The sequence below is a fragment of the Vulpes lagopus genome, chromosome 9 (genome assembly GCF_018345385.1).
Source record: "Vulpes lagopus strain Blue_001 chromosome 9, ASM1834538v1, whole genome shotgun sequence".
Taxonomy (NCBI): Eukaryota; Metazoa; Chordata; class Mammalia; order Carnivora; family Canidae; genus Vulpes; species Vulpes lagopus.
Genome location: NC_054832.1, coordinates 52,740,896 through 52,765,668, shown reverse-complemented (window position 1 = coordinate 52,765,668; position 24,773 = coordinate 52,740,896). Strand labels below are relative to the sequence as shown.

General features: G+C 38.4%; 1 long non-coding RNA gene and 1 pseudogene across 5 annotated transcripts in view; one reads left to right on the top strand and one right to left on the bottom strand.

Moving 5' to 3' along the window:
- Positions 1-24,773, bottom strand: part of LOC121498931 — a 139,842-nt gene that overhangs the window by 72,535 nt on the left and 42,534 nt on the right. For all 5 annotated transcript variants that reach the window (XR_005989950.1, XR_005989949.1, XR_005989948.1 and 2 more), the window contains one exon: positions 19,393-19,427. This is a non-coding gene — a long non-coding RNA (uncharacterized LOC121498931). The remainder of the gene's footprint in view (positions 1-19,392; positions 19,428-24,773) is intronic.
- LOC121498930 lies at positions 15,550-16,046 on the top strand (annotated as a pseudogene).

Genomic DNA, 24,773 nt, shown 5'->3' with positions numbered 1-24,773 from the left:
AACTCTTGGTTTCAGCTCAGGTCATGATCTTAGGGTTGGGATACTGAGCCTTGTGTCGGGCTCTGCACTCAGCTCGGAGTCTGCTTACGATTCTCTCTGCCTTGATCTTTCTCTCTCTCAGATAAATAAAATCTTTAAAAAAAATACTTCCATGTGCCTACATGTTGTGCTTGTGGAACTGGCATTCATAAAATCCCAGTGTATTAATACCACTGCAATAACATGAAAATTCCTAAAGTAATCAGTCTATGCCAAGAGCCAATCTATTCAGGCTGCTTTCCTATAATTTGTAAGAATGCAATTTACTTTGCTTTATATAATTTTTAAAAATTTATGTGATATTTTAAAAACAAGTTCTTGGTCCTGGAAAAATATTAAATCTACCTAAGAACAACAGTGGACTTTTTAAAGACATATTTTCTAAACCGGAATGCATTCTGATAAAAAAAAAAATGCAGTCTGATAAAAAAAAAAAAAGAGTAAATTAAAGGATAACAAGAGAGAAGCTTTGCAATTAGGACTATTCTAAAAAATCTGGGACATGGAGTGACCATGACAATCATATAGCATTTTGCACTTTTAATTATCCTTTAAACAAGTACTCTGCAGTTCCTAAATGTTGGTGATGCAGTGTTATGAATTTAAATTGATCACAGAAAATCATCAGAATCTGTTCTTTATGTCTGAAAAAAGAATTAAGTCATGCATAAAATGCCTTATGCTGTCATTTGAGGGCTCATGCATCAGTACACTCTATTGCCCTGAAAAACTTCTTGGAAAAGAGGCAGTGACAGATTCATATTTGCTTCTTAGGAGAGTCATAATGTGCATCCTCTACTTTCAAGTTTATTTCCGTTTGCTCGATCAATGATTCTGCTTCATTCATAAGAATCTGAGAGTTAGGAAATCAGAAGAGATGAATCTATATAAGCTGTTTGCTGCCGCTTACTGGATAACCACTCTTCTTGCTTAAACAAATGGAAATGAATTTTTAACTATTTCCTGACGTCATATATGTGCACCTTCAAATTTCTACCAAGTATCAGAAAAATGTTAGGAACAAAATTTATAAGAACATTAATTTTTAAATCTGTTACTTGTCTTCTCAATCAAATACTCATTCCTTCCTGCTATCTAGTTTTTTATTTTCTTGCCCGGGAGAAGAAAAGTATGGTTTATATCTAAAACAGTATATAAAAAAAAGAAAAGAGAGGGGGAAAAAAAGAGACAGAGAGAGAAGGGTAGAACACCACATAGAGTAATGAACTAACAAGAACATCAGTAGTTAATTATAACTCATAGTGTTCCAATAGCACAAAGCTACAAAATGGGAAGCTTTTCTCAGAACGGTATCATCTGTTGCCTGAATAAATGTTTGTACAGTTTATTCGCTTTGATGCAGAATATTCCAATTGTGTAGTCATGTCATCTAGTGCAGGTTATCTCCGCCATTCATGCAGTACCACAAATCTATTAGAAAAAAGCCTTCAAACACGGTCACAAACAGATGTCTTTCTATTACTACATTTTTCACTTTTGATTGTGTCTCAGTTGTGACTAAAGTTTGTATACTTAGAGCTAGGAACATCATTCAAGTATCTTATGGGGGCGGGTGGTGATTTTGCCTTGTGAAGTAACTGTAGCCTTTTGTGGACATCTGTGTAAATTTAGTCAGAATGTCTATAGTTCTGCTCCCAAGTTTTATCAAAAAATATTATAAAAAAACAAAACAAAACCCAGAATGGAGTTAAATTAGCCCTCTATGACATCATGTTATGTATCTGAGCTGGAATCACCTTGAAAGGCAATTAATAGCCCTTAGATAATGGAGTAGGCTAGTAGTTTCTTCCTCTCCTATAAATAAAGTACAGGAAGATGTTTTTGAAGTAAAGGGTAATGGTGATATTGATGATAATTAACATTATGCAGCACTTTGCATGCGCTAAACATCTTGCAGAGATTGTTTCATTTATTCTGCATAACACCAAGAGTAGGTCAAAGAATAGCCTTTGACAGATAAAGAAACTGATACCCCAAAAGGCAGAGCAACTTTCACAGAGTACATGGATAAGTAGTGCAGAGCTGGGACTCTTACTGACTTTGACAACAGGCATACTTCTTAACCACTATGCTTTCTTACACCCCCAATGAACTTAGATCTAAGTATTAATACTCTTAATACTCTTTTGGCTGCCATTTGTTGACATTGCAATTAATAAAAAATATTAGTTTATATATTTTAAAAGATATGAATAGAATATATCCCTAAGCTGGATATATTCGGGGGGATTCTGACTCTCAATGGGCTACCCCCTCACTTCTCTCCTCACTCTCAGTATATCCCACGAAGACTTTACTGACTACTGACTCCTAAGAGTGCTCCTCATTCTATGTTCCCATGGCAGGAAAGGCAACATCCACTTAGTTGCCCAAACCAGAAACCTGGTATCATCTGGATTTCTCCTTCTTTCTTTCTCTCTACATAAAATCTCTAGTCTGTTGATGCAATATGCTAACTATCTCTTAAACCCATCTACCTCTTTCCACCCTAGTTCATGTTAACCATTCCCAGCTTATGCTACCCCAACAGTAAGTACCCTGATGGGGCTCCCTCCCTTGTTACCCTCCAAACTTCACTCTTCAAATTGTTCTGCTCCAGAGCCACTGCAAATATAATTTCATTCTTCTCTCTCTCTCTTGTTTAAAACTTTTCACTGGTTCTGCATTTCTTTTGGGGTCAAGTCTCTTCTCAACATGACCTTCATGCAATATGAGTCCTGCTTACCTCTCTAGTTGGGGTCAGATAAAAACAACCCAACAAACAAATACAGGCATTTATAAGTTGCTCTAAATGGTGTGAAGGAGGGGCACCTGAGTGGTTCAGTCTGTTGGACATCCAACTCTTGATTTTGGTTCAAGTCGTGACCTCAGGGTCATAGGATTGAGCCCCATGTCAGGCTCCTCGCTCAATAGAGAGCCTGCTAGAGATTCCCTCTCCCTCTGCCTCTCCCCTTGAGCTCTCACTCTCTAAAATAAATAAATAAATTTATATTAAAAAAATGTTGTGAAGGAAATAAACAGGTAATTGGGATAGAAGCAGTGGCTGGTGGCTTTGGCCATGGGGGTTCCTTTGAGTAAAAGGAAACTGAAAATTTAAAGGCTGTAGGGTAGAAGAGAGGAAGGCACTATCAAGGACTTGAAAAAACTATGTGGTTGGGGCATGATGATCAAAGGAAAAGTGGCATGAGCTGAGATTCACAACCTTAAACCTTGGGATGGAGTCTGGATTTTATCCAAAGAGAAATGACAATCCTTGGTCAATTAGGCAGATATCCCTCTCTGCTTTGTGGAAGGTGGGGTGTTGAGCACACAATAACAGAAGCCAGTGAGGAAGAGACTGCTGAGGTCTAACAAAAAGAAATGGAACCAGACTAGTTACAAACCAAATTCTCATTCTTCTCATATTTAAGTGCAAGGTTACCCTTGCTTTGAGCCTGAACTTGGAATCACAAAAAAAACTTTGTAACTAACAGAATTGTTCTTACTTCTAAACAAATATACATGAAAGAATATATGAAAGATTAATTTCATTATTAGTTTACATTGATAGTTAGAATAATACTACCTGGCTGCCATCAGACTTCTAGGATAAGAAAAAAAGAACCCCACCACTAGAAAAAGAATGCTTGCCAATCTTGCAATGAATAATTCTGAGTTTTAATTGCTAATTTACTTTTGTTAATTTACAATGGGCAGTAAAATGGTTAAGTGCTGTTCTTATCAATATCTATTCTTTCAAGAAAGTTTGCTGAGAAGTGGAAATACTACCGCTAATCATGAGGTTTTTGTTTGCTCTGGGATTAGTACGGCAAAGAGAGCCAAAGGCCATCTGTAGAATCTGTATGACATTATATGTTATCCTAATATATCATTAAGTGAAGGTTCTGCTAAATTATTTTAGAAGAAGCTGGTAGAAGTCCCTTACTTAACTTTGCTTTTAAGAGACTGTTTTACAACATCATACATTTATTATATCTTTATCAAAGTATTTTTATCAAAGCAACAAGGGAGATACAAGATCTTCATTTTGATGCTATAAATCAGTTGTTAACTTCCTGTTTTCTTCTGAAAAGAAATTATACTTTGCTCTCCATTTTCTCTGCACTAAATTTTCCAATACTCAACTACTACTAGTATTTCCTGCTGTTTAAGACCTGACCTGAGCTTTTCTCTTCACCAGATAAAGCACCAGATTATAGAATATTGTCATGTAGACATATTTTCACTGTTTAAAAAACTGGGCTCTGTGCAAGCAGTGGGAAAAGGGCAATTTCACACCATTAGCTACTTTTGTATTGAGGGTCCAGAGGCCTCTTCCCGTTAGATGGTCATTTTCTTCCTGCTAGAGTCCCAGAAGAGGTGGGCACTCAGTTCCATTTTTAGATATCCATGATTATTTTAAACAGAAAATTTATCTTTAAGTAGACCGATTCACCTCCGTGTTCTTTTACCTAGCTGATTTTATTTTGCCTCCTGGGGCTGTGCCGCATGATCTCACTCCTCTTCTCTGACTCACGTGCTTCAACTATTTCTTTCTCTCTTTTTTTTGAACAGTGTTTGTTCTTCCAGCAGTTTCTCATGTGCTAGATTTCCTAGATCCTCTCAACCCAGCTCCCGGTTTCCTTCAGGCCTGCTGTCTTTCAGATGAGATCTGAAGCATTCAGGGTGGTATGGCCAAAGACTGGCCTGCTGTTTTCCAATAGCAAGCTTTTGGTAATCTGCTCCCAGCTAAGAGTTAGACCTGCCCCTAGCCAGATTACATATAGGTCCAATGCCATGGAGGGATGATGCCCTTATCTACACGCGCTGGATGGGAGGGAGACAGTAACAGGACATGACCCAAGGCTTGTTGTGTGGAATTAAGAGGATCATGTGAAACATTTAGCCCATAACCTGATTGATAGCGAGCATTTACTAAATATTCCATGTATGTAATTTAAACACAGAATCCCACTTTTATCAACATACTGTGGGAGAGAACTGTCCCCCCCGCCCCGAATCCTCAATACTCTGAATGTAGCTCAAATCCATGTTAACTTTTTCAGCACCCTCATTGTACACGGCTGACTCATACTGAGATAATCAAAACTCCTCAGTCTTTTTTACATGTGCTTCTACTTGACCACATCTTTCTCATCTGTACTTGCAGGGTTTTGTTTGTTTTGCTGTTGTTATTCGTGGTGTGGTTTTTAAAAATTAATCAATTCTAATGTTAAGTGTAACTGATCAACCTATGGAAATCATTTTGGATTTTGTGTATTCACTGTACTTCCTGGCTGAATGGTACTACCGGCAAGTCCAGCTGCTGTTTGCATCCCTGTCACTGAGACTTTACAAGATACAGTGTATTCTTTGCCAAAAAGGACAGCTTTATTCCTCACAGCTCTTTGCCCTCGTGGCCTAGGAGCAGATGCAAGTTCCCAGTTAGCTTCAGGTTTTCTGTGGTGGTCTAGGCTTCCATGAATCCTCTCCTGGTTCTCCTCCTTACAAATACCAAATAGTAGCCCATGTGTGTTCTGTGGTGGGCCACTTTTCACATATTGTTTGCTCAGTAAAACTGTGGGTTATGTCAATGCCAATGAACTCTCATGCTCCAGGTTACAATATCAGTTACCAAGTCCTGTGCACTAGAGTTAAATTGAGATTACCCCACTTGCTCTAGGAGCAGAATTCTACAGTTCATTTTAGTTCTGTTTCCATTGAAAAAATTAGTCCTGTATTCTGGTCTCCCTAGATCTAATGGAATTATAGTATCAGTATTTTCCAGCCTTACTGTTCTTCCATAGCCCTGAACAAAGGATGCAAAGTGATCTGTGATGGTCATAATTTCCAACATAAGCCTACAGCAAAAGTAGCTTGGGTGTCTCAACATTTTCAATTTTCCAAGGTGAAACAATCACTTCTAAAAGTGATTTGTGTATGGAAAATTATATTTGATTATTTATTTACTTACTTAAATTTTTATTGTAAGAAGGCACCATACCCAAAGTGGAGTTTGAATTCATGACCCTGAGATCAAGAGTCACATGCTGTACCAGCCAGGCACCACCCCCACCCCCACCCCAAAAACTGTTTTTTAAATTATGTGCAATCTGAGACCCAGACTTAGACATGTACCTACTTATCAGAATTCTCCATTGGCTGCCCTGTAAGGCACCTCACACCTAACATCTTTCCACATAAAATGGCACCTCTTCCTCAATGGTCTGTTTTGGTGAGCAGTAGCACCAGAGAGTCGAGGGAGCCAAGCCAGATGTCTTTCCCGCCCTCCAGTCTCCCTGCCCATCCTGTCCTTGTTCCTCTACACTTGGTCATTGAGTTCTATTGAAACAAGTTATCATTTATCAGTCAAACCACCTCCTCTTCCTCTCTCCCTTGCCATTGCCTGAGTTCATGCCTCTCCCTGTAATAGCTTCCTGGCTCACAGTCTTCCTGACTGTCCTCCTCAGTGGGACAATCAAAATACAGATATGGTCATGAGGTTCTCCAGACCCTTCAAAGCTCCTTTAGCACTTGACACACAAAGCCCACATAATCCAGAGCCTGCAGCCTCATGTCCTGATGTTTTGTCACCTAGAAAGTACAGGTTGAATTGTAGGAAGAGAGGCTGGGACACTGCGCAGAAGCTGATGACTTCAGATAAGAACTTAGAAGATGTTCAAAATCATTATCCATCAGGGAGATATAAATTAAAACCACAAGTGGGTGTTACTACACATCTTGTCACAAAGGCTAAAATAAAAAATAGTGACAACACTAAATGCTGATGAGGATGTGGAGAAACTGGATCACTCATACACTGTTGAAGGGTATGTAAAATGGTATAGCCACTCTGGGAAACAGTTTGGCAGTTTCTTAAAGAATAATACTTGCAATCACAAGACAGCAATTTTAGTCTTGGGCATTTATTCTAGAGAAATGAAAACTTATGCTAACACAAAACCTATGCATGAATGTTCATAGCAGTTTCATCTCTAATAGTTCCAAACCGGAAACAATTCCGATGTCTTTCAATGGATGGTTCATTGGTTAAACAAACTGGGGTATATCCATCATACCATGGAATACTACTCAACAGTGAAGAAGAATAAATGACTGACACACACAGAAACTTGGATGAATCTCCAGAGAATTATACTGTGTAAAAAAGGCCAAATGTTACATGTCATATGATTCTCCTTGAGTTAATATTCTTGAAATGAAAAAATTTTAGGAATAAAGAGTAGATTAGGGAAGGAGGATAGAGGGAAGAAGGGAGGCGGGTGTGGTTAATAAAAGGGCAACAAGAAGATTCCGCATGATGGAACTCTTCCCTATCTTGACTGTGATGGTGGACATATGTAAGATAAAATTATATAGAATTACAGATATACACACATCACACACACAAGTGAATACAAGTAAAACTGGGGAAATCTGAATAAGGCTGGAGGATTATATCATGTCAATATCCTCGTTGTAATATTGTACTATAATTTTGCAAGATGTTACCATTGCATGAAACTGGGCAAAAGGTAGAAGGATCTCTGTATTATTTCTTACAACTGCATGTGAGTCTACAATTATCTCAATAAAAATTTCAATTAAAAAACAAGTATCTCTGAAGAGAATGGACTGGAATTGAGGGCAGGAGCAGTTAAAGTGGATGCAGGGAGACTGGTTACAAGGTGACTACCATGATAACTTGGGTCATTGGGTTACTGGGGGCAGTGCCAATGGACAGGAAGATAACTGAGTTTGATGTGGACTCTAGAATCTAGACTTTTGACTTTTGGAAGGATTTTCCCAGAGAGCTTCCCAAATCCCCAAATTTGTAAGAACCATTATACTATGTGTAACAATGATGTCAATCTGAATAATGCACACTTAAAAATTTATTAATATTCTTTACTTCTCTTGGCCACAATGATACAAAAACAAGAACAATGCCAAATTATGAGTGGAGCCTGGGCACTGCATTCCCCCTATCTCCTTGTGAGTGGAATCTGGTGCTAAGCCTTCATGCTATGCCTATCCTCACGACCCCAAACATCTACAAACTTGGTGCTGTGCTGGGGACTCCACCCCCTCTCCATCTTTACCTTGAATGACAAAGGAATAAGGAAGATGGCAAGGTCAGGTTTGCTTACTATTTCCCCAGGCATCCCAGAAGTGCACCATCTCACTCACTCCGTATCTTTTTTCTCACTACACGTGTCTTCTTCCTACCCTGTGCCTGAGATTAAACTCCATTCCTGCAAAATTATATGCTTTCTGCACAGTCCTCTGAGGCATTTTTACAAAAAATGTTAAATTTCTGAATACCGAGGGCTTACTCCATTCCATGTGGAGGGGACAGTGTTTTTCTCTGGTGAGATAAAGTGACTTTTATCCAGAAAAGTCTTCAGAGCCATGAATAATAATTTAAGATCTAAACAAGATCCTGGCCCCCAAAGATAGGAAACAATTCAAAGAAAGTGAAGTACAATTCTAAAGCAAATGTAAAAAAGTAAAAAAAAAAAAAAAAAAAATGATGATGATAACATAAGGAAGATACAATACTTACCTACATTTATTATAGTCACAATACTAAAAATGAGGAGTACCAAGCTGTGTAGCTGGGAATTATTATAGCTTAGGACTGTTTTTACATCATTGGTTCACAGTAACTTGATTGTTAGAAAAGCATTAGACATCTGGCCCTTAGTTAACTCCAATGTGGCTTTCAAATATCAGGCCAGAAGGAAAGGAAGTGATAAAGTCCAGAATGTTTCTGGTGAAACTAAAAAAGATAGTTCAACTACTGGAGAGTCCAAGAGCCCCCTAGTCCACTGCATTCCCAAAGGGATCAGACACAGAAGACATCAGCTGTAGGACAGCTAAGTCCCTAGGAAATCACTGAGAAAGTTTCAAAAGTGCCAAATGATCCATTTCCACAGGCTGACAACTGAGTTACAGCTTTGGGAGATTTAAAACTAAAAAGAAACTTTAGAAATGAGTCAAGTGCCAGGAGTCTTCAGAGTGGCATTGAATATCACCTCTGAGATGGAGTGGGCAGTGACAGAGCAATTGGGAATGAGAACCCTGTGGAGAATGATTTGAGCTAAAAAAAAAAAAAAAGTAAAATGAAATAAAACTAAAACACAAAGATCATAACAGGTACCTGAGAACACAAGATAAAGCTCTAAAAATATATATCTATTTGTTTCATGACAACTCACTATTTTATCTACTTCTTTATCTCTTGAAAAATGGACTTATAAATTTTATTTTATTTTAAAGAGCACCCTGCAGTGAAGAGGTCAGGGCAGAGGGAAAGAAAAGGAGAGAATCTCAAGTGCAGAGCCCAATGCAGGGGGCTCAGTCTCATGACCCTGAGATCACATCCTGAGCTGAAACAAGAGTTGGATGCCCAACCGACTGAGCCATGTAGCTGTCCCCCAACCAAATCTACTTTTAAAAGGATTTATTTAGTAGCATCGTGTAGTTGAAGCTATGTACACAATATTTTCACTCTTTAGGTATTTTCCTTAAAACTGCTGTTTCTTTCCTATTCCCTTCCTTCCCCCATTTTTCCTTCTAGTTTTTCTTTTTTGTCCAAATACAAAAAAGTCACCTAAATATAACTGAAATTTCTAAACATTTGGTAAAATTTGAAGTAACCTTACTCCTTAATTCCAAGCTCATAATACTTTCCTTTGTAAAGCCTTCCTCAGAGACCATCAGTTTCCCCCATGTGTCCCACTCCTTCTTTAGATAGTAAATATTTGCTTCCTCATCTTACTCCCTCCTTTGTTCCCAGTGGAAACTGTTGAGGGCGTTTTTTTCACTTTTGTATCTCTAAGATTACTATAGGACCTGTAACATAGTGGGGTGGGGCACAATAAAAATATGTTGAATAAAAGAAGAATCAAACAAAAGAGGACCTGCTAGGATTGATATTAAATCATTAAAATCATTAGCTCTTCTGATCACATGATATGCAAAGTGACAAAGTTACAGAGGAAGAAGGCATCACTGGTGTCCCTCATCCTACCACCATTTGCGTGCCTGCTTCTGGAAAATACTGCAGGATGGCCTTTACCTAGGGTAGCAGTGCTGAGTCTGTATGACTGGGGCATGGTGACCTGTCAAAGATACCCATCTCATTAAGCATCTTGAGCATTTTACGCATTGTCATTAAAAAGAAAAACAAGCTTTTCTCATTGTAGCATGGCAAAAGTAATCACTTTTCCCAAGGTCATTGCTCACAGCTGATAGTTCCTACTGAAATCTATTTGGAGGGGACTTGGCTGGACATGGATATTCAAAACACTAGACACACGAAAGCAAAGAAGTACATAAATATACATACAATCTCAAACTCAGAGAAAATGTATACCTTCAATATAAAAAACTATTTTTCCTTACCTGTTTGAGAGTAACTGGCTAACATTATGCTCCATTATTCTCCCACACTTTTGTGTGTATTTCCTATAAACAAAAACATTCTCCTATATATAGGAGACATATCCATTTAAATCAGGAAATTAATATTGATACTTTAATATGATTCTTAGGTTCTATTCAAGTTCCTCCAATTATCCTAGAGCATGCATTTTGTAAGAAAAAGAGGCAGTTCTAAATCCAGATATTGCAAAACAGGTGACGCTTTTAGTTATCATGTCTTCTTAGTTTTGTTCAATCAGGAACAGTTCTTGGTCTTTCCTTGACTATGTAAGTATGACACTTGCAATATTCATAGGCCATTTATTTTGCATAACATTCTTCAGTTTGGATTTGTCTGATGCTTCTTCATGATTAGGTTCCTGTTATACATCTCAGGCAGGAATATCACAGAAGCAATGATGCATTCTCATTTTATCCTATTCAAGTGCCATCAGATTTGTATTTGTACCACTACTGGTGACATTAACTTCAATCACTTGTTTAAGTTCCTGTCTGGTTGGGACTTCTGAGTGGCTCAGTGGCTGACGGTCTGCCTTTGGCTCAGGTCATGTTTCTGGGGTCCTGGAATCAAGTCCCACATCAGACACCCTGCAGGGAACCTGCTTCTCCCTCTACCTTTGTATCTGCCTCTCTCTCTGTGTCTCTCATGAATGAATGAATAAATGAATGAATGAGTGAAATCTTAAAAAAAAAAAAAGTTCCTGGCTGGCTGGCTTCTGCACTGTGAAATTACTTTTAATAAATATTTTGTGAGGAGGTTTTGAGATTATGTATCACTCATCAAACTATTAATTTATTTACTATCTTTTTATATCTGTTTGAACTCATGGTTTCCTATTTTATTGAATGCATTATAGTCTGGTACTATTATTATTCATTTTCTTGCTGAAATTACCCCACATTTTTCCAGTAGGAGCCCCTTCAAGATGGTCTCTGTGTCCCCATCATTCTTTTTTTTTTTTCCCCATCATTCTTTGAGCACTTTTTATTTCAGGTTTTAGAAGAGGTTCTGAGCTCAACTTGTACTTTCTTTCCCTCAGTACTGAAGTCAACTAAGATCCGAATGCTAGATATTCTCAATGCCATTGGGGTGCCATTTGTCCCTTTCAGTGGACAAAACTAGGAATATATGTATTTGAATACCTCTCCTTTCTTTCTCTCTCATCTGTCCATTGAAAACCATGAGTTCACATCCCAATCTTCAATTCCAACCCAACACCATTATCCTTAGTATTTTCTTACTTGATCAGTCAATGTAATGTTTCCTTAGTAGCTAACACAACTACCGCTCTTCACCAACCCCCATACCAGACAGCTCCTTCACATGGACACACTACACATGGACTTCACATGGACTCACCTTGCTCTGACACCCCACCTGGGCCACCATGAATCTACTCATGCACCCACACCATGCACGACCTTACTCCATCCCGCCTAATAGCTTTTGGACCAAATTGAACATGGCTCAATTCCTAGTCTCTGGGTTGGGCTGTGTCTGTGACGCCCTGCTTTCTAGATATGCATCTTAATATAAACTATGGCTCCCATCATGCCCACTGCTCTAAGTTTTCCTCTTTCTGGTCCATAGACATTTAAATCTTGTTTTGGGCACTGTTATATCTGCATAGATTTCTCTTTTGTACTTTATGTAGTAATGTTGCTGTCTATTTGGAATACAGAAAACTGGACAGAATCTGGGAAGAGTTAAGAAAAGAGAGTTTTGGGCAGCCCAGGGTGGCTCAGTGGTTTAGCGCTGCCTTCAGCCCAGGGCCTGATCCTGGAGACCTGGGACCGAGTCCCACGTAGGGCTCCCTCCATGGAGCCTGCTTCTCTCTCTGCCTGTGTCTCTGCCTCTCTCTCTCTCTCTCTCTGTGTCTCTCATGAATAAATAAATAAAATCTTAAAAAAAAAAAAAAAAGAAATGAGAGTTTCTGTATCTTCAAACAGGATGATAATATAGGTAGAAGGGGTCATAAAAAGTTAAAGTGCCAAAATCCTTTTAAGAAACAGTGGGAGTTTGATTCCTTTGTTGTAATTTTTATAATTAAGATGATAAAGTCTGTGGGAAAGAGAGGCTGCTGCTGAGGGGCTCCCTGGGTCTGGCCCTCAGCTTTGCAGGATGGTGCACCCAGAGCAGATGGTCTCTCAGAACCCGCACTGATCCAACTCCAGTGGCTTCACTGTGATGCTGACGAAGGTAAAGCTTCAGGCCCACTTGCCTGTGCTCGTCCCTTTCAACACCCTGGAAGCAGTTTCATTATTTGACATTTTGTATTATTTTTCTCAAAGAGAGCCCCTCCTAATTCCAGAAATGTTTACAATTCTGGATCTGTCCCTCACAAATTGTGGATCTGTCCCTGCAAGGAACTTATGGTTAAATTAGAGTGCAAATTTCCAATGAAGGAAGGAAATTTTCTAGAGAGCATTCCAGTTATCAGTGGGTAGAGGTGTTAGGAGGCTGAATAAATCTTCGGAAGGTTGCTTAGGAAGCCAAGAGAGATGAATGGTCTCAGGAGTTAGTTTATGCAGACCATGCAAATTTCAGAGCCATCCTCACCCATCTACAGAGTATGTCCATAATTCCTGTGTGGTTGGGGTGCCTGGGTGGCTCAGTGGGTTAAGCATCAGATGCTTGATTTTGGTTCAGGTTATGATCTCAGGGTGCTGAGATAGAAGAACCCTGTATCAGGCTCCACCCCAGAAAGAACAGAACAGAACAGAAAAGAAAGAAAAGAAAAAAAAGAAAGATGATTCCTGTGTAGTCAGTTCAGTATCTCTTGACTAGCTCCTTCCAAAAGAATATTTGATTTAATTTTGTCCAAAATTTTAATTAATGGCTTTTCCTTTCTTTAGGATTTCATAATATCACCTCCTGCCAGTTCTCAATTAACATATTCTTTCTTTGTTAGGATGTAGTATAATGGATTAGGTAACAGCTTTCATGACTCCTCTACCCTGCTCCCTCCTTGATAAAAAATCTGACTATTCCTAATCCTTTCCACTTCATATATCATCTCCTAGGGTGGGTTAATCCTATCACCCACTCTACAGATTTGCTGTTTCCGGTTTAGTTCTCTGAAGGCCATCTTGTAGGGTCATTAAATCTCGCATTAAATCTTGAAACTCTAGGCACAATTTGAAATTAAAAAAATGTTAAATAACTTAAAAATTGAGGGAAATTCTTATAGAAGGTAGAGATGTAAAAAGTTTCTCCCCTTATTATCTTTACTGGGGAAAGCTTCTAGAAGGCCTCAAATCTAGAAGAGGCACTTATATTATACAGACAGCAAGAGCAGAATACCCACAAATAAGCAGAAGATACATTTTGTACTTTTTTTAGGACACTCCTCAAGTGCTATGGATTAATCCCACTGCAGATAACCACTGCTTTTAGATACACAGCACATATGCACATAGCAGTGTACATAAAGCAGTAACGGTAGATGTCCTTTCAAAGAGTTTAAACGTAACTAAAGAGTAAAACATACAGGGGCATCTAGGTGGTTCAGTCAGTTAAACATCTGCCTTCAGCTCAGGTTATGATCCCAGGGTCATAAAATGGAAGTCCTGCATCAGGTTCCTTGCTCAGCAGGTAGCCTGTTTCTCCCTTTCCCTGCTGCTCCCCTGGCTTGTGCTCTCTCTCTCTCTCAAATAAGCAAATAAAATCTTTAAAAAAAAAAAAAAAAAAAGGTAAAACATACAAATGATTCTAAAGTTATTTTCAAATTATCAGTAATTATAAACAATTACTGAAGATAACCCAAAGAAATGAAGCCCGAAAGAAATTAATAATAAAAACAACAACGATGATGATGGCTGTCATTTACTGAAGTCCTACTATGAGATACCACCTATGGTGGTACCCTTAATATCTACATTTTACAGATGAATAAACTGAGGTTCAGAGAGGTCTGTCCAAGATAACTGGCTACTAAAAAGGAAAATTTTTCCTCCACATGGGCTGGGCAAGGATTGGGGGGAAAAGCAATCCAGGGGAAAGGAAGTGAACAAAGGCACTCAAGGACTATCAGGTTGATTTATTTGGAGGGCAGAACTAAAGTGTTAAGTAGGAGGTAGTAGAAGGGCAAGGGAAGGAGTCAGCTGGCAGCTGAGAGGAAGAGGGGGCTGAAAGGTTCTCATAAATTTACCCTTTGGAGCTGATGCAAGAAGCATACACAAATCAACCAGGGGGAGCAGTTCTTTTCTCAAACAGAATTTTGCAGACCTGGAATCTAAAAACCTGGTGGGAAATGGGACAGTCTTTGCACCAGTAGTGTCATTAAAGAACAGTCGACATTGAAGAGTATTTACACATTATCTAAGAGGTGCCTAGATAAACAATAAACAAAGATATTAGCCAGAGAGTAACAGTTTGGTGTAAGTGCTATGAATGCAACAAACAGGGTGACAACAGCGTAGCTGGAGTAGGGGAACCAACTTTAGATAAGGAGATGCTGGCCAATGTACCTTTCAGCCACTCCTGTTCACACAAATAGCAAATATTAATGAATCTCAGAAACTTTTTCTGAAATACTTAAAAATAAAATACATATATACAAAATGTACTTCATGTATATACACACACACACATATATATTTTTAATTACACGAAACTACTAAGTTCTCTCATATTTTTACAAGAAGTGTTCCCTCTTGTAAAACTAGCTATAAGGAATGTGCCCTTGAAAAGCATCAAAAAGAATATAAACTGAATTCAAACTCTATGATTTCATAGGGAAGTTTCCAATTAGAAGGAAATATTTGGAACACATTTTGAAAGACTTAGAGAATGGTGGTGTTATAAAGACAATGTTTTCATTTCAAAATACAAACAGAGTTTGAAAACTGCTAGTTTCACTGCAACATTTGTTAGTAAAGTCTGTGCTGTTAAAGATGATGCCAGGAGGTCTCTGAAATTCCTACTAAGTCCAAGAAATGCAAGTGCCCTTGCAGCATGTAACCTAAAGGAAGTTGGTTTCCTAAAAGTGGAACACCCTCAGATGTATGTCAGATGCCCCATGTTCAGAGAGGATCATGGATGTGAAAATTACAAATGAATCAACAAGATTCACTCAGTCTGATAGTGGACACCCAGGACTCCAAGATGGTGTCATTCACATCAGTGAAGGAGAAGAAGCTCATGGAGGTCAAACTAGGAGAACGGCCAACCTGGATTCTGATGTGGGATTTTACCCCAAAGGCACTGCTGGAGTGTTTCAAAGAGGTTACTACTGGTGTTACATCAAGTATGTCAATGTGAAGAAATGGGGTGTCGCTGGGACTTTTATGGTGCTGGCAGCTTAAGTGCTTTTCAACTACTGTCATTGCTACAGGGAACTCAGACATGAGTGGCTAGGCAAGTACCACTGAAGAGGTCCCATTGTGGAGGCAGATTCTGCACTCCTGACCATGATCTTTGCCTGGCACCCATGAATCCTTTCATATTCTATTTTAGAATTAACACTCAATCTTTCTTTCATTAAAATAATAATACTAACCTAACAATGACAACAGAAAAAAAAAAAATAATGCAGCAGAGGTGGCTATACTATGGAGCTAAAGTAGTTTAAGGTTTGGAATCTACCCCCCCCCCCCCACCACCCAACCCCACATTTGCATGCCACCCTTCTGAGATTCTATAAGGGGCCCTAGCAATATATTTCTCAAGATCTTATGTTTTTGAAAATTTAGAGAAAAATTTCAATTTTATTTCTTAAAGAGGGGCTCTTATATTGTATAAACTTCAGGCTCTAAACCTTGGATCCTCCTGATTGAATGCCTACCTTGTACCACACACTACACTCAATGGTGGAGATACAGAGATGAACAAGGCACACTCCCTCCTGGGGAGAAGCTTGGTGTAAAACAGAAACAAGAAAAATAGTTGCAATGGGGTACCTGCTTGGTTGTGGATTGTGCAATGGGAACAGAGGCCCAAGGGATGCTCTTTTGTTGTTATTATTCATTGAAAATTTAAACTTACTGAATTTCTTTTCTTAAATGATGAGTGTCCATTACATAAGTCCAATAATAAAGAAATGTAGGAAGAAACAGTTAATAATCTCTGTAGAAATCCTTATTACCCTCAAGGCCCAATGAAATGCCACCTGTGTCACAAAGCTGTTCACTCTAGGCTATTTTAGATACTTATGACATTTTGTAGCATTTATATGACTCTCAGAGTCACACAGAAACTTGGGACAGTCAGGAGAGCTGAAAGCACCAAAGGTATTCAGGTAAGCCCTAAGGTTCACGTAAAAGAATGTACATAGAGATCAGCATGGAAAAAGAAGAGCAGGAGCGGGGGCCTTGACGTTCCAAAAAAGGTATTCTAGACTCTATTCCAGGTGAGTTATCAGCAGAATATTATTACAAATAAGCACTGCTTTTAGAATGGCAGTTGTGCATGGAGCTGGGTTGATGGAGTGGAGATGGGAGGCCCTGACAGAGCAGTTAGGAATGAGATGTCCTAGAGTCTGGTCCAGGTAGCAGCAGCAGGATGAAAAGTAAGGAAAGGGGTTCATACACATGCGTGGAGAATCAGAACTTCAAAACTGACTTGGATGTGATAGTGGGAGGCATAATAAGGAGCCTCACATTACTCTGAGGTTTGGTGGAGAATCAATAGTGGTACAAATTAATAAGAACTCAAGAGGAAGACTGTCTGGTTTTGGGAGGAAGGTGGTGAGCTTGAGCTTGGTTTCATTACTTCTAAGATACCAGCAAGTTAAAAAAGTAGAAATGTCTTTGCTACTCAAAGTAAAGTGTGGTCCATTGAGCAACAGCATCAGGACGTCCTCTGAATTTGTTTATTTATTTATTTATTTATTTAGATTTAAAAGCATTTAATTTTAGATTTAAAAGCATTTAATGAATTTATTAAATAAGCAGTGCTTCAGGCCGCAGACCTGCTGAAATTTAATCTGCATTGTAAATCTGCACCTGCAAAGTCCTGGGATCTGACTTGGCTCCAAACTGCTGAGGAAATCAACCAACTTCCTCTCCTCTGGAGGTTAAAACTTCTAAAATTTAGGGCCTGTTCTCTAGATGTGGTTGGTACAAAGGAACTGCAGAAAAAATAGATTTGTAAAGTGGTGTGGGACCCTTTAAAAACTTCTGCCTATAAAGTATACCAAAGCCAAACAAACACCTGTGGACCATGTGTACAGCTGTCACGGCCAGCTGACTCATCTACCCATCCGCCTGTTGCATCACACATTTTCCTCTGTATTTAAGAGCAGTGATAGTAACATCAAAGAGAAAATAACTTACAGGGTAAGTTTGAGTAAACCTGTCATATTATAAGAATTTGGGTACAAACAATAAGTGAGAATTGGAGTATAACACTATAATTACTTAATCAGTATCTTGCTCTCCAAAACTCCTTATAAATACTGATGTTTTGTTAATCACATATTTCATTTCCTCAAGTTCACTAAAAGACAGGCACTGGTAAGAAATCACCTACCAATCTCACCAGAAAAAATAAACCATAACATTTTCTAATATCCAGTTTATACAAATGCTTAAAAAAAATTCTTTTCTTTTTCTTTTCATCTTCTCTGCTAACTGGAAGAGTATTTATATAATAATGCAATACTACCCTTTAAACTTGGAACATGATCTGATGTGTCAGTTGACTGTCTTAATAATAGGTTTTTAGGGAAAATTGACCCTAAGTAAAATCATGCATGTAACAGCATCGTGTCACAAGTAAAGACCACATCACACAGTATGCTACTATATTACCATTAGATAGACCTAATGACTCAATTATTCTGAGTACCTATCATATGCCAGGAATTTGGTCAGACACTTTACACATATAAACCCTTTAGAGACACCTTAAAATCTCCACTGCACAGATTTCTTGGATGTTCATATTTGCCTGAAATCCTCAACAAAAGATTTCAGGGGAACAAATTAAAAGTGACCCTCATTTGTTGAATGTGCAAAGACAATATGTTTACCAACAGTGTGAATTTTATAAGAGGCTGCAAATGAAATGTCACTGTTCCATGGGCATGGACTGCTTCAATCAGTATCAGAACTATTAGGACAAACATAAGACACTGCCGTCTGATATCAAATTGGCATTTAGCAATCAATTATTGGCCAAATATTGGATTTTCATATGGTTCGACTTATACTATAACTAGGTAATTTCTTTTGGGCCAACCCGTGCTGTAAGTAGATGACAAAACAGGAAGTGAAGCATAGGGCACACATCTAAGATTGTTTTCTTTCATGCGGTTGATTTTCAAAATAGAGCCATCTCTCTAATGCTACTGCTACACAGACTCTTAGTGACAACTCTGAAACTTGACTGCCAAGAAAGAACTGAAATTTCATGATGAGGCACTGGTTAGAGTGCCCTTGTCTGATAACTGCTCCATCATCAGAGAAAAATTGACAGATAGTGTGACAGGGTAGAAAACATCCCCACAGGGGAAAAAAAAACAAACATTTCTTGTTTGTTTCTTTAGCTGACTGAAAATGTACATGTTACTTTTCAGCTTGTTGATTATACCTTCTATGAATTGAAACTCCAAAAATCTAAAATGCAAAGACCTAAGGGTAAATGGTTATCTCATTGTTTAATATCTGTTGCCAAAAGAGCTGACTTGACACAAATAAGCTAGCTATGTTTATTTTCAAGATGTCTTATTTCATGTAATCAAATACTGAATGCATGGCCAACTCATGACCTTAGGGCTAATGTTGTATCATGGCAAGATAATGGGATAAACACGTTTCCCAACCGTTATAGGGAAAAAAATATATTGTTATCTGGGAGGGTTTTTTTTTTTTTTTTTTTTTTTTTACATTTAAAATGATTTTATAAAACCTTAAATGGTCAGTCAAGGGCCAGCAGACTCAGATAAAACATATTTAACTCACCAATTGCAAAATCCTCCAAGTGGATGATTTCCAAGCTGAAAAAAAATAAAGAAAAACAGGAAATCAAAAATGGGTGACATGGGGGGAGGGGAATGGGCAAAATGGGTAAAAGGAAGTGAGATATACAGGCTTTCAGTTATGGAATGAATAGGTCACAAGGATAAAAGGTACAGCATAGGGAATATAGTCCGTAGTATTGTAATAGCATTGTATGGTGACAGATGATAGCTCTACTTGTGGTGAGCATAGAATAATACACCTGAAACTAGAGTAACATTGTGTGTCAATATACTAAAAAAACCATACCGTGGTTATATTAGTATAAGACATGAAATATAGCATAGTACCAGACATAAAATAAACATTCAAAAATTTTAACAGCTATTACTATTACTACTAATATCATCATTACTATTACTTCAACTATTATTATATGTGCAGAAATATCTTTGAAATGAAGTTCATTTTATTTTATTTTTTTTATATAAGGTATTAATCTGGTTTCAGATTTCTTTAGTCAGGTCCAGAGAGTAAAGATGCTTTTTTTTCTGCAAGAAATTATAAAATTAATTATGCATGCAACACATTACCTTGTATGTTACGGTAGTCATTTTTCATAGCAGAATTTATACAAAATTAGAATCTGAAAACCTGGATTTGAGCATGGGCTCTGTCACTAGTGCTAACCAACGAGAAGTTGCTTAAAGACCATGAGCCTTCGTTTCCTTATCCACAAAACAGTGGCAGCCTGTAGCAACAATAATAGCTAACTTTGAGAGTATGGTGCTTCTTTATTGCCAGGGACTTTTCTAAGAATTTTACATACATTAACTCAGTTACTAATACTTCATCTAACGTCTAGCATTATCTTAGTAAAAAGAGAGATTGTGCTGGTCAATCTCCATTTGCCCTCCACCACTTGCCCTGCCCTGTCAGAAAGCAGACCCCTGCAGATCAGTCACCGGGGCTCCACTGGACTCCACAGACACCAGATTTTCAGTTCAGACAGGGGGGGGAGGCATCAGGAAGTGATCAGAGGCTGGGAAGAGGGAAAGGCTGAGGTATTTCTTCTCCATTTCCTTCTTGATTTAGCAACTCTATTTTGTGTATGTTGTGATACACAGAGGTGGGAGGGGAGGCATTCTCCAGGCCTAAATCTCCAGCCTGACAGCCTCTTTTCCATGCCTCCTCTTCTCACTGGGCTGAGTAAAGGCCATGTTCTTCTTCAGCCTCTTAGACCCCTTGGTCATGATTTTCTGCTGTTGCCAGTCTTCTGATACTCCAACATCCCTCTTTTGTTTCCTTAAATCCCTTCCCACATCACTGTAAGGAGTCTTTCATTAAAGTGTTTTGATTTGAACCCTGTGAGTGGAATGCTCTTTCTTGCTGGGACCCAGACTCTTAGCAGGATTTACTATTTTAGCACTTCAGTCAACTACTTATTATGTAGTATAGGAATATCTTAAACAACATTTTGTTTTGTTTCCTTTCACTTTTAATGAATTGGTGTGTTAGGAAATATATTCTTTGATTTCAATTGTTTTAAAAAAACTAAAAGTTTTGTTTCTAATTTGAACCAGCTCACTTTTTTTTTTGTTTGTTTGTTTGTTTGTTAAACAAACAAATCTCTTTCATTTGGTTCAGAATTGAGGGAAAGGTTTAAGGGTATCTGGGATTTAATTTAGTTCTGAAGTTCAACAAATTAGTCTGGTATATCCAGTTAGTGGTTCATACTTTGGTCTGGTTCAGGTTCAAGCATAAAACCCTGAAATACTGGAAAAGGTAAGTTGAATTAATTGGTTTCTCTGAGTTGGGGGCTAATGCACACTCTAATTATGTGAATGAATTCCTACAGTGGTGGAAACTCAAGGTCATCCTACCACTAAAACAAAGTTAGTGATTCTCACTTAAACGAATGGTTCATCAACCATTGGATTCCCAGTATCTATAGTCTAGCTTCCTAAACAGTGTCATGACAAACTGTATACTCATGTCTTCTAAGTACTATTATGACTTTCTTCTTTTTTTCTAAAGAATTCTCTTTTCACTTAGATCAGTATTTCTCAAAATATGGGCCCCAGACCATCACCTGGAATTTGCTAGAAATGCAAACTTTTGATCCCCATCCCAGATCTACTAAATTAGAAAATGTGGGGATGAGTCCAGCAATCTGTGTCTTAACAAGCCCTCCAGGTAATTCAAATGCCCAATAAAGCTTGAGAACCACTGAATTAGATCATATATTTCTTGAAGTCAAATCCGGTCTAGTATTTCTATTGGAACTGGGCTCTACCCAGGGATCATGTTGATATTATTAGTTTTGTGTGTATGTGTGTGTGTGTGTGTGTGTGTGTGTGTGTGTGTGTGAGAGAGAGAGAGAGAGAGAGAAGATAATAGAGGCAACTGATGAAGTGCCCAAAGGCATAAGTGACAGACCCAGTGTTTGAATTGGGACAATCTAATTCCAGGGCTTAGTTTACCAACCATGACACTAGAATGCCTCCCTAATGGCCACACAGAGACAAGATATGAAGCAATATGACACTCTGAGCAAAATCTGAGAAATGATATCCCTGTAAACCTTTTAACCCTCAAACATCCTTAATATGAGAATGCAATACATATTTAGAATATTATATATTTGCTTTATTATTTTTATCCAATAGAAAAAGTCAAGATGGAATTTTGTTAATATATATCTAAATTTTCAAGCACAAGTCTCTGGTTATCCTGTAACTTGAACAAGGTTTTACATTTTTGCTATTGAAAGCCAGTTTCTATGCTTAATGAAACCCAGGCAGAGTACAGCTACAGTCTGTGATAAAGCCATGGACACTTAGTTCTAAGCATTCCAAATGTGTTTAATTGTATCTTCTGGCTTTCATATTTCTTTCTCTAGGACAATAGGTCTGTTTTAGTTATACATGTTGTTTTTGTTTTTGTTTTATTCCCCTGGAGCCAGATCTCATAGTTTCCTGAGAAAAGCACAAAATGGACAGGAAAAGCATAGATGGGAGTAGGTGGGGTTGATTTCTAATCTAGGGATTCCCTTAGTCGGAAATGAATGATGTTTCCGACTAAGGCACATCTTCAATCTCACAATGAATAATGTATAATGGTTTAGAGAAAGATATAATAAAAGATCCCTATGTTCCAAAGCCAGTAATTTGGGCGTTATGCTAGTTCCTCCCTCTCTCGCCCCCAAATACAATCTGTCACCAAGCCCTACCGATTCTAGCTGCCAAACCATTCTCAAACCTGCCTTTTCTTTTTTAGTCTCATTACAACTGCCTCAATTCAGGACCTACACTCTTTTTGTTGCTCTCCTTCTCTCCTGCTCACCTTTGCCTTTTTGTCATGACAACTATACTTTTCTTAATGTCATGCTGTTTCCCTATTTTCAGTATCAACAAACAACCCCTCCAACCCCCTCTTGAACAAGTCATTAACAGGCATGCCTTCTACCTCTTCCCATTGCTTAAACAATATTCCAGCAATGTGCTGTGCAAACCAATCTGTTTCATAATTTCCAGGCTTTGGTTCCCAGCTATTTCCTCTACCTGGAATTCCCTTTCTCCTCCTAGGCCAAGAGAGCAGTACATTGCATTTCTTTCAAAACCTAGCTCAAGGGGAGCTTTCTTAGCCCCAAGAGCAGGGACTTCTCTTTCTCTTGCCATCACTACACCTTGTACACACTCTCACAATTTATCATTGATCGTTTTATTTATTTGTATGCCTTGTTCAGTTTGGATTTCCAGACATTGTACAAAATGTCTAACATGAAATAGGACACATAATTTAAAGATTGATTGCATCCTTTAATATTGTATAATAGTCTTTAGCTATGTTAAATGATATTGGGAATGCAGACAACTTGAAAATTTTTTAACTCTCATGCGATTTTTTAAAAAAGACTTTATTTATTTGACAGAGAGACAAAGCCCAAGTAGGCAGAGTGGCAAGTAGAGGAAGAGGGAGAAGCAAGCTCCCTGATGAGCAGAGACCCTCCCCTGCAATGCAGGGTTCCATCCCAGGATCCTGGGATCATGACCTGAGCTGAAGGCAGACACTTAACTGTCTGAGCCACCCAGGCACCCCACATGCAAATGTTTTCAAAAGCCAGATGGATGCCTGGAGTTGAAACAGCTTTATTGCCTCTGTCACCTATAGCATTTGCTCATTCTTTGTCTTCAGTCATGAAGTACAAAAGATTGTTTCATTTACCACAAAAATCTTCTTCCTATTGTTGGAGTTATAGCATAAAGTAATCATAGAGAAAAGCTAGCTGACCAACTTACTTGCCTTATTCTGCTCTGATCACGTGTTTTAGATTTTAGTCCAGATACGTCTAGGTGTGTCTAAGAAATTTGACTTTGAAAATGAACGTGAATTGACTAAATTATTAGGTATAGCTATGACTCTCAACGGCCATAAAAGCTTGAGATATAAAACAAAATGCAAATGTATTAACAATAAAAGATATAGACATGTTTATTTATTTTTTTTTAAATTTTTATTTATTTATTATAGTCACAGAGAGAGAGAGAGATTGGCAGAGACACAGGCAGAGGGAGAAGCAGGCTCCATGCACCGGGAGCCCGACGTGGGATTCGATCCCGGGTCTCCAGGATCGCGCCCCGGGCCAAAGGCAGGCGCCAAACCGCTGCGCCACCCAGGGATCCCTAGACATGTTTAGATACCCTGCTATTCCTATGTACTCCTGCCTTAAACAGGAGGTAAAATTAGAAATCAGAGTGCCACTTGTTGAGTGTGGACTCACAGCAAAGGGAAACTGGCCAGGCTTATAAGACATTTCTTCCAGACCATAAGAAGTAAAAAAAAAAGTCAGATGAAATATCCCTGACTTCACTGTAACAGAGTACAATTATTCTTCAGGACCTGGACACCCTGTGTCTGGTAGGGTAAATGACTTTTTCCTGACCAGTGTAGGAGAAACACTACCTACTGTCTGTTTGGGGAGATGGTTTGGTCTTTCCCACTGCCTAGATTCTTACAGTCTGCTAACAATTTTGACTTGTTTTGTTTTATCTTGTTTTGTTTAGACAGTGCATAGTAAACAGTGACCTCAGAACTCACCCCTCTTACTCTTGACGTTCGCTACTTGGCCTTTCGTCCTGGCCAAGTTAGGATTTTCACTTCCTCTCAGTCACCTTACAGGTAGATTGAGGAGTAAGGCGAACACCCTTATTAAGACTTGGCTGGTTGCAGTTTTCTCAGGAATTCAATTACGATCTGTTTCATCTACAGAAGACAGGTTTTATCCTCCATATTTTTACACTTTTTGATTTTCATTCCTAGGCAATAGCATTCTCGAAGTACCTAACGGTAGTTCCCTCGATATTGACTATACCTGACACATG